General features: G+C 34.1%; 1 protein-coding gene across 1 annotated transcript in view; it reads left to right on the top strand.

Moving 5' to 3' along the window:
* The window catches only part of LOC144976790 (uncharacterized), a 246,290-nt gene that overhangs the window by 34,854 nt on the left and 201,436 nt on the right, over window positions 1-10,000 (top strand). The gene's annotated exons all lie outside the window — the stretch shown is intronic.

Here is a 10,000-nt window from a genome sequence, read left to right as displayed (position 1 = left end):
TACCGGATAGGACTCCAGTATGAGGGTGGGTTACATTTTATATTTTTACATAAAAGGCACAAGGATCAATCTGACTTCAATAGGTCACAGAAGTCGTGACGTCACAACTTCAACTATTCCGGTTCCAAACTTCATGAAAGTGTTTATGTAACCAGTCCTCTGGGGGACTATTAATGAATAGGTTACATATTGAATCAAAAGGTAGATATAACTATTTTAGTAGCAGGATGTATAGCAGATTGTTAGGATTAAGGGACAAAAAAGAACGAGAATGGATGATCTTTAATGACGACCAGCATTTATTTATGCAAGAAAATAAGATACCATCACCCTGAAACCAGAAGATCAATTTCACAAGGTATGAATCCAGTCCTCCGGGGGACTGGTTTCATACTTCCAATGAGATTGGAACCAGTATTTCGAAGTCACACTTTTATTCCCTTTTCAGAATTATGAATAATAAGCATTAAAGGAAGGAAAACTAAAATTTCATATTTCTGATTTTTAAAACGATAGTTAAATTTACTCTTTGATGTCTCCTTTCACGGACACTATACTTGTTTGAGGGGTGGGTCACATTTTCCATAAAAGGCACAAGAAGGAATCTGGTTTCAATAAACCAGTCAACTACCGTAACTGGAAATACACGCATTTATACTTTTAGACAGAAAACTCGTCCTTCAAAAATCGAGCGTTTTAAATGACCCCCATCATGGTTACAAACTCTCAAACCTAAGACCTTGCGAGATCCTCCGGGCAAAAACGCTTAAACCTGAGCAGGGCTTTGCGAGGTATTATGCCAAGATGAGGGTTATTTTAATCAATCGGCCTATCTGAAGGACAATTTTTCTGCCCAAAAAATTAACTCTCTCCTTACCAGTCATTTTCAGGATTTTCCGCAAAACTTCACTCCAAACTAACACAAAAATATTGTTTTTTTATCACTCAAACACAATAGCAGTAAATTCTTCCGATACATAATTTCCTTAGCACAACATGCTCTTCGTCACACTGTTCATTTTCTTTAAATTTTATGATGTGCAAGAGAAATTTGAATAAGAAAACTGTTGGTTATATCGTAACGAATGTGACGATTTTCCTTTAGTTGGTAAGGAGAGGGTTAAATACGTGATTTTCCAGGGCAAAGCAGACTCGACTTCAGGTGCTTTCATCTACACCTGCCAAATCAATGTTTTGTATACAATGAGGAATTGTTCGCTTTAGCACATAATAAAGTGATATTCCTGACAACATAATATTCACTTATTTCACGATGTCGTAGACAGTGCATGACCTTAAAGTGTCACAAACGAACTTGTTAACTGTGGTACTCGAGAAAGCCCATGTATTAAAAAATTTAGCCAGAAAACTCGTCCTTCAAATTAATATCGATCGATTTAAATTATGCCACTCATCTTGGCAAATACTCTCAAACCCAAAGTTTTCATTAAAGTCTCAGGTTTGAATGTTTTTGACAAGATGATGGTCATTTTAATCGATCGAGATTAGAAGGATGAGTATTATGGCCAACATTTTAAATACGTGTTTTATTTTCATAGCATGGCAGTGTTAGTGCTTTATTTGTCACCTTTCATTTTACAGGTTCGAATATATCATTAATTCATTACTCATAGTGACAACGACCTTGGGAATTCAATCTATTTACAGTTCGCAAATCAATTTGATAATGGTATCATTATAAAAAAAAAGAGTCATTTAATTTAAATTACACGATTCGTATTGAATAGAATTAGTGTTGCTTTGAGCATTCCGCTGGTTAATAACCCTCTCTCTCTCTCTCTCACTCTATCTATCTATCTATTTATCTATCTATCTATCTATCTATCTATCTATCTATCTATCTATCTATCTATCTATCTATCTATCTATCTATCTATCTATCTATCTGTCTATCTATCTATCTATCGCTCTCTCAATTTGTGCAGCAATGTGGTATGTCAATCTCCCTTGAACTGCAAGGTCCAGGGTTCGAGTCCCTGTGAGCGAGGTAGAGTTGAGTTCTTGGAATAGGCTCTTTGCTCTTTACTCACATTCTCTCACAGTATTGAGGTGTAAAATGAGTACCTCGCCCATCAGTCCTACATGTTAAGTGTTGTTATCGGCTAGGAACCCCTTGTAAAGCGTTTTGAGCACGTTTAGTACAGATCTCACTATATAAATTCTAGATAGAATAGAATGTTTTGATTGAAGTAGCTCATTTATTTTGGCCTGTCATTGAGGTGGTGAGTTTTTACAACTCTTTCTCTCTCTCTCTCTCTCTCTCTCTCTCTTTCTCTCTATCTATCTCTTTTCTCTCTCTATCTCTCCATCTCTCTTATAAGTGACAACTGATGTAAATGTACTGGTTAGAAAATACCCCGTCTATATTTCTAGCACAATCCTTATTATACAGGTATTCAAAGCGTTTAACGTATTGTTCCGTCATGTCTGAAAGAAGCAATTATAAATATGAAGAGTGGTTTTCCAAAACTCCCTAACTCCGTTTTCCCCATATTGAAATATTGGGGATCATTTCCCTTAAAAATTCTCATTCAGTCGAGATATTACTTTATCATATTATCTAAACTCCAAATTCACACAAATCTGGGGAAATTCTTGTGCCATTTGGTGCTTTAAAATAATAATAATAATAAATAATAATAATAATAATAATAATAATAATAATAATAATAATAATAATAATAATACTTTATTGCATCCCAAAAAGGAAATTTTTTGTACAGACGTGTTATAATTTACACATAAGATAAAAATACAATGGAAATAGGATGTATATATATAAAAAAGGAGCAGCTCTATAACCAGAGCTGCGCTTTATAATATGAATAATTTCAACACTGTAAAATAGTTAAAACTGTCACTATAAATTGAAAATTGAAAAGATTGCAAAACAAATAAATTAATAAATTAATATTTATATTTTTAAAAGTAAAAATGAGAAATAATTATATAAAATGATTATTGCTTGATATGATAAAGTAATATCTAGACTGAATGAGAAATTTTAGGGGAAATGATCCCCAATATTTCAATATGGGAAAAACAGAGTTAGGGAGTTTTGGAAAACCAATAAAGTTTACATTTCAATTTATCTCATGGATGGAACATCTCAAAAAGTAGAAAAAAAATATATATATTTCTTTTCGACAGAGTTAACATAGCTTCCGACCAGGTACTTGTTTTACACCTGAGTATAGTGAGAAAAATTGCGAGAAAAGAGTCATCTTCAAGAACTCATCAGGGACCTACTGGTCTCAAGCCGACTGTCATACCACTAGACCACTAGATGCCTCTTTTATGACTCTAGCTACCTTACTGGAGTTCCGTCTTCCTACAGAGGTTGAATGTCACTCTAGCTATATACAATATATATTCACCCATCTATCCAAAGCACTTCCGGTGTTTTGGCGTGTTCACCATGGTTATCAGTGCTTCATATTTCAGCAGGTCTCAAGAAAAAAGCTTTCCACCTATCTCAGATATCACCGAAGCTGATGTTGGCTATTATTCTTCCCAACCCCATTAATTAGTAACGTGTAATGGTATCTAGTTAACAAAATCAATTAGTGAATTAAGTACAATGCGGTTATGTGGTCTAGTGGTATAACACCCGCCTTCCGATCGGAATGTCCTGAGTTCGAGTCCCGTTCTAAGCGGCGCATAGAGCGGCTCTTTACTCACATTTTCTCACCGTATTCAGGTGTAAAATGAGTACCTGACCGTTAACAGTGTTGGCTCTGTCGGAACCCCCCCCCCCCGGTAATATCGACTAACAGTCTCGTTTTACATGTTACGTGTTGGTCGGGGATCCTTTTGTAAAGTGCTTTGAGCACGTTTAGTGGATATTGCTCTCTATAAAAGCTCAAGTTAAAAAATAAATATTTGAAATAATATATTACGTTTCTGGTCTCTACTTCATCAAATACGATAGGGTGAGGCATTATAAAATTTGGATAGGATTTTATATGCCGCTATGTAATCTAGTGGAATGACTCGACTTCGGATCGGAAGGTCCAAGGTTCGAGACCCGCTCTGAGCGGCGCATAGTTGAGTTCTTGGAAAATGCTCTTTACATAAATTCTCTCACCATTCTCAAGCGTAAAATGAGTACCTGGTCGTTAACAGCGTTGTCTTTGTCGGGAAAAAAAATGGTAATATCGCCTGACAGGCGTCATGTCTCTCCAAAATTTTAAGTGTTGCTGTTGGCTTGGAACCCTTTGTAAAGCACAGTGAGCACGTTAAGTGGATATTGCGCTATATAATGCTCAAGTATTTTTTCTTCATCAAATACGATAGGGTGAAACATTATATTATAATCAATAGGATTTTATATTCTATCATACTAATAAGAGATAAAAAAACAAACATTTCCTTTATTCATCCCATAGGGGAAATTTGTCTCTAGGATCTATTTCAAGGGAAGGCTGGAATAACCCAGGCGTCAGCCGCAGTGCAGTGCCGCAAATTGAGCTAGGGCGAGGTGACTTGCCGAAGGCCACACAGCGCAGCGGGGGGTGATCGAACTCGGTACCTTTCGGGTACGAAGCAAAGACCGCAATGCTTAGACACACTCTGCCTCTAGAAGATTTCGTTTCAAAACGGAACATTGGCCAGCATGGAAAAGAACGATTTTTAGATATTGTCAAAATAAATATCTTGATCAGATTCTTCCCAACATTTCACATACCAAACAATAATGAGTTTTTTGGCAAATGATAACCAACAACAGCTGTCAAGTTTTAAAACTATTTTCCTTTGTTAAGAATTCTTAGTTGTTTTACGATTTGCTCGTATTCATATGGAGACGTGACTGCCATACTGACATAGTAGAGAGCAGACTGAAGTAAGATAAAAATCTAAAAAAAGTGTAAGTATGAAACGGTGCTAGACAAAGCAGAAAGAACATTAAATGAACCCCTCCTCCCCCCTCCCCCCCAAAAAAAAAAATGATGATGACCCTGCCTCTTTATTATATCATTATTATTATTATATTATTATTATTATTATTATTATATTATTATTATTATTATTATTATTATTATTTTATTATTATTATATTATTATTATTATTATTATTATTATTATTATTATTATTATTATTATTATTATTATTATTATTATTATTTATTATTATTATTATTATTATTATATTATTATTATTATTATTATATATTTTTTATTATTATTTTATTATTATCTTATTATTTTTATTATATATACAATATATCATCACTTCTTCTTCTTTTATTTCATATAGTTCTGATTGATTAAAGTTAACGAAACATTGTATTAGTGACTCAAGCTAGTTATTATTCATTTGAACATATCTCTCCACTTGTCGAGTTGAAATACCATTTAACTTGCATACTGAGTCTATATTAGTACCAATTCATTCTTTTTATTAAACGATGTAAAAATGATAACATTAAATACAGCATAATGATTGTAATGTGTGGTAACAGATGCTATCCGTATCGAATGAAATGTTTATGGTAATCTAATGATTTGGTGAGAGAGAGAAAAAAAAAAAAAAAAAAAAAAAAGAGAGAGAGAGAGAGAGAGAGAGAGAGAGAGAGAGAGAGAGAGAGAGAGAGAGAGAGAGAGAGAGAGAGAGAGAGAGAGAGAGAGAGAGAGAGACCATATCAATATCAAATTAAGTTTTTGTGTTTTTGATATGCCTATTTTTAGTCTTCGTGTTTTTGATATTAGATCGAATTAAATGATGATTAATGTTACACACCGATCTCAAACCTGCCCACTGATTGTGAAAAATTCGTAAAAATACGAAATTTTGGCTCCGATTTTGTAACTGCGAAAGCATCATCAAGTCATGAAAATTTATTGGAAACGTTAGTTTTTGGTTCCAGACTACATAAGTTTAAGGATTTTGGTGCGTTATTTTATCCTGGTGGGATTGACTTGTTGATTTTTAATGTCAACTATGGCGACTAAAAAAACTAATGTTCATCTCCTAGGTAATACGAAATTATTTTTATTTTTAGGTACTGCTTTACCCCTCTCCTTACCAATTATAGGAAAATCGCCATATTCGTTACGATGCAGCCAACCTTTATCTCATTTTAATTTCTTTTATATTTATAATATTTGAACAAAAATGTTTTCTATAGTTAAAGTATATTAACTCTGAAGAGCTCGTTTAGCAAAAAAAAAAAAAAAAAAAAAAAAAAAAAAAAAAAAAAAAAAAAAAATAATGTGCAGCAAGAACTAACAGATTTAGTGTTTGAGTGAAATAAATATATTTTTGTATAGGTTGGGTGTGAAATTTTGGGGACAATCCGAGAAATGGCCGGCAAGGAGAGAGTTAAACAGAGACAATGCTGTTGACGGCCAGGTACTCATTTTACATCTGAATACGGTGAGAGAATGTGAGTAAAGAGCCTTTTCTAAGGACTCAACTAACTATGCTCCGAGCGAGGCTCGAACCCAGGACCTTCCGATCCGAAAGCGAGTGTCATATCACTAGACCACATAGCCGCACAGGTTAGCAGCAGTTAAAGGGTTATCCGCGTGGAAAAGATGGAAGATAATAAAAAGAAGAGCTTTATATAGCGCAATATCCACTACATGTGCTCAAAGCGCTTTACAAGGGGTCCCTGGTCAACAGCAACATTTAACATGTAGGACGGGACATGACGCCTGTTAGGCGATGTTACAATTTTTTCGGACAGAGACAAAGCTGTTAACGGCCAGGTACTCATTTTACACCTGAGTACGTTGAGATAATGTAAGCAAAGAACCTTCTCCAATGACTCATCTATGCGCCGAGCGCGAGGCTCGAACCCAGTACCTTCCGATCCGAAAGCAAGTGTCATATCACTAGACCACATAGCCGCACAAGATAATACTGCATCCACCCCTTCTCTCGCTCCTCACATGCCTTTCTTTCTATTAACTAACTACACACAAGTACAGTTTCTTCCAACACACAGTTTCCTCGAACCCCGTGGAATGTCTCAAGTTTTTTCCCTTATTATTCTTTGCTCATGGTTTCCTAGAAATAGTTTTTTTGCATGTCCTGATGAGTTCGAGGAACCCGTGCTCCAGTGTATTTATTTTGTGGGAAAATAAATTCTAAAAATTATGGAGGGATGGATAAGGACCTAGTCTTTATGATGATCATAACGGTATAAGGTATAATTTCAAACGGAGACGATGGGTCACTGTCGAATCTATAACCACATTGGTTTGATTAATATAACAGTAAACATGTCATAACATAACATAACATAACATGCCATAACATAACATGACATAACATAAAATAACATAACATAACATAACATAACATAACATGTCATAACATATCATAAGATAATACAACATAACATGTCATAACATATCATAACATTACATAACATAACATAACATAACATATCATAAAAAGGCGTTGCCTCGGTCAAATGCCTTTAAAATACCATGTGAAAACAAAAGAAGAACAATTCAAGTAAAAAATTCCTAGATATGATATCATAAGTATCATCATCATTCACATCAGTAGCAATCAAAAATATATCAATCAAAAACCTTTTTATCAAATTCATATATGGGACAACGTGGCTCAGCGATACGGTCTTTGCTTCTTACCCGGAAGGTACAGAGTTCGATCACCCGCCGCTGCGCTGTGTAGCCTTGAGCAAGTCACCTCGCCATAGCTCAATTTGCGGCGCTGCACTGCGGCTGACGCCTGGGTTATTCCAGTCTTCCCTTGCAATAGACCCTAGAGAAAAATTTCCCCAATGGGATGAATAAAGGGAATTTTATTTTTAAAAAAAAAACAAAAAAAAAAACCCAAAAACCAAAAACAAAAACAAAAAAAAAGTCTTGTGACTTCCTGCCAATTGCATTTTTGAAGTTATTTATGGTTTTGGAGTCTTTAGTTCTACATTTCTAACAGTTCCATGTATTTAGACTGTCCTTACAATTCTTCAATTCTTTGCCAATACATTTCTTAAGGGGGCTCGTGGGTGCAAATTGGGTCAATTTGAGTGAAAATTATCAATTTTTGGAAGTGACTGTTTTTTGATCAATTTATTCATTCCTTATTTCATTTCAAGTCATATTTTTTGATGAATGAATTGTTTGAAACAGTATAAATGCAATTGAAAACCCCTACCCAACGTTAGTGGGCTCAGAATCTGATAAATTTTGTGTTTTTCCCAAAACTATTATTGGATCTCCATAAACACTTTTTGGGACTTGACCATTTTTTGAACTATAATGCAAGAGCTTTGAAATTTGGAACTAAAATAGTTGATATGTTACTACAAATAGCTGGCTACTTTGGTTTTGTTTCTATTGAATAGTTTTTGGGTACAAAATATTTTTTCTTTAAATATTGTCAAAAAAGTGAGGGCATTTTATTCACATTTAAAAAAAATAGTTTTAAACCTTTGAGATTAAATATTTATAAAATTGAATAGGCGGCTATTTACAACCCTGCTTAAACTTTGTATATCACATCTTAAAATCAAAATCAAAGAAGAATCGATTAAATGGCGGAGTCCCAAACAACGTGTTTACTTTTCAAGATGGCCGCCATTTCAATGGCAACGAATAGGTTTTCAATTATTCATTTTTACCAGAAATCTTTCTTACAAGATACGTGGTGTATAAACATAATTTGTTTGACCAGATAGTCTCAATTAAAGATGTTTGTAATTTTTAGTTTCGTATCTTATCGTATCGTATTGTATTGTTCACGAGCTAATTGGTTCTAAAAACCTTTAAATTCTTTGTGTAACTTTTATGCTTAGATACAATTTATCAATTGTATAAATAGTATTCAATGTCAATTAATTGATAATATTGAGAATTAAATATCTAAGTTTGATATTCAATATTATTATATTAGTATCGGTCAACAGAAATAGTGTTTTTCGTTTCACATTAAATGCGACTCCAAATGTTAACTCCACGATGAACTAAAGAAGTTTACATACATTTATATTTAGTCTTATACCAATAAATATCAATTATGAATTTATCTCCGCTTGTAAACACAACTGGAGAAAATGAAAAAAGACTGCAGAATCAACAATTAAAAAGTAGTGTTTGACATCTTATATAGATATTTGATATTTAACCCTCTCCTTACCAACCATTGGAAAATCGTCAAATTCGTTATGTTGTAACCAATTGCTATCTCATTCTAATTTCTTTTGTGCATCACAAATATAAAGAATGTTGTTTTGTTACAGCTGTGAAAACTTGACACTGTGTTGTAGAACAAATTTATGTATATAAAGTACTTGTTGCATTCCTTTTTTATTTTAAAAAAATATCTATTTTTGTGTTGGGTGAGTGTGAAGTTTTGGGGAAAGTTCTGAAAATGTCTGGTAAGGAGAGAGTTAATTTAGTCGATACTTGGGTGGATCCGAAGCCTATAGATAGTTCGAAGATGACGCCACTCAGGTCTTTGTTATTGTTTTTTGCCATCCGCGTTTATGAGTAATGCTCACTGAACTGTTTTAACCCGACTATATGCGTTCATGGATACACACAGGTTTGTGTGTTGGTCCGTTATATTTCCGGATGGCAATGTTATGAGCTTCTTAGCCAAGTGCATACTATCTATAAGTATTTCTAACACATCCATACTCCATACTCTATATCCTATGTAAAAAAATAACCCCTCAGTCACTTTAATGGACATTCATTCAAAGACGTGTAAGCTACTTAGACTATTTGCAAATATTTGCACTTTGTTATTCAAGATCTCTACGCCTAGCACGTGCGATCGTGAGTCACACGTGTCATTGACAGCTTTCGATATCTGAATCTGATTTGTAAAATGATACAATAAGTCGATAATCCTCGCGTCTGGATGAACGGATGTGATTAGGTGAAAACAAACTAAAAGAAAAAAAAAGCAAATAAAAAACTTGAGCTTTTATATAGCGTATTATCCACTGAACGTGCTCAAAGCGCTTTACAAAGGTCCCTGCTAACAGCAAGACAT

Source organism: Berghia stephanieae, chromosome 7 (genome assembly GCF_034508935.2).
Source record: "Berghia stephanieae isolate SIO BIC M18660-M18661 chromosome 7, UCSD_Bste_1.3, whole genome shotgun sequence".
In the NCBI taxonomy this organism is placed as follows: domain Eukaryota; kingdom Metazoa; phylum Mollusca; class Gastropoda; order Nudibranchia; family Aeolidiidae; genus Berghia; species Berghia stephanieae.
The sequence above is the reverse complement of the archived record's forward strand: the minus strand, read 5'-3'. Positions and strand labels throughout refer to the sequence as shown.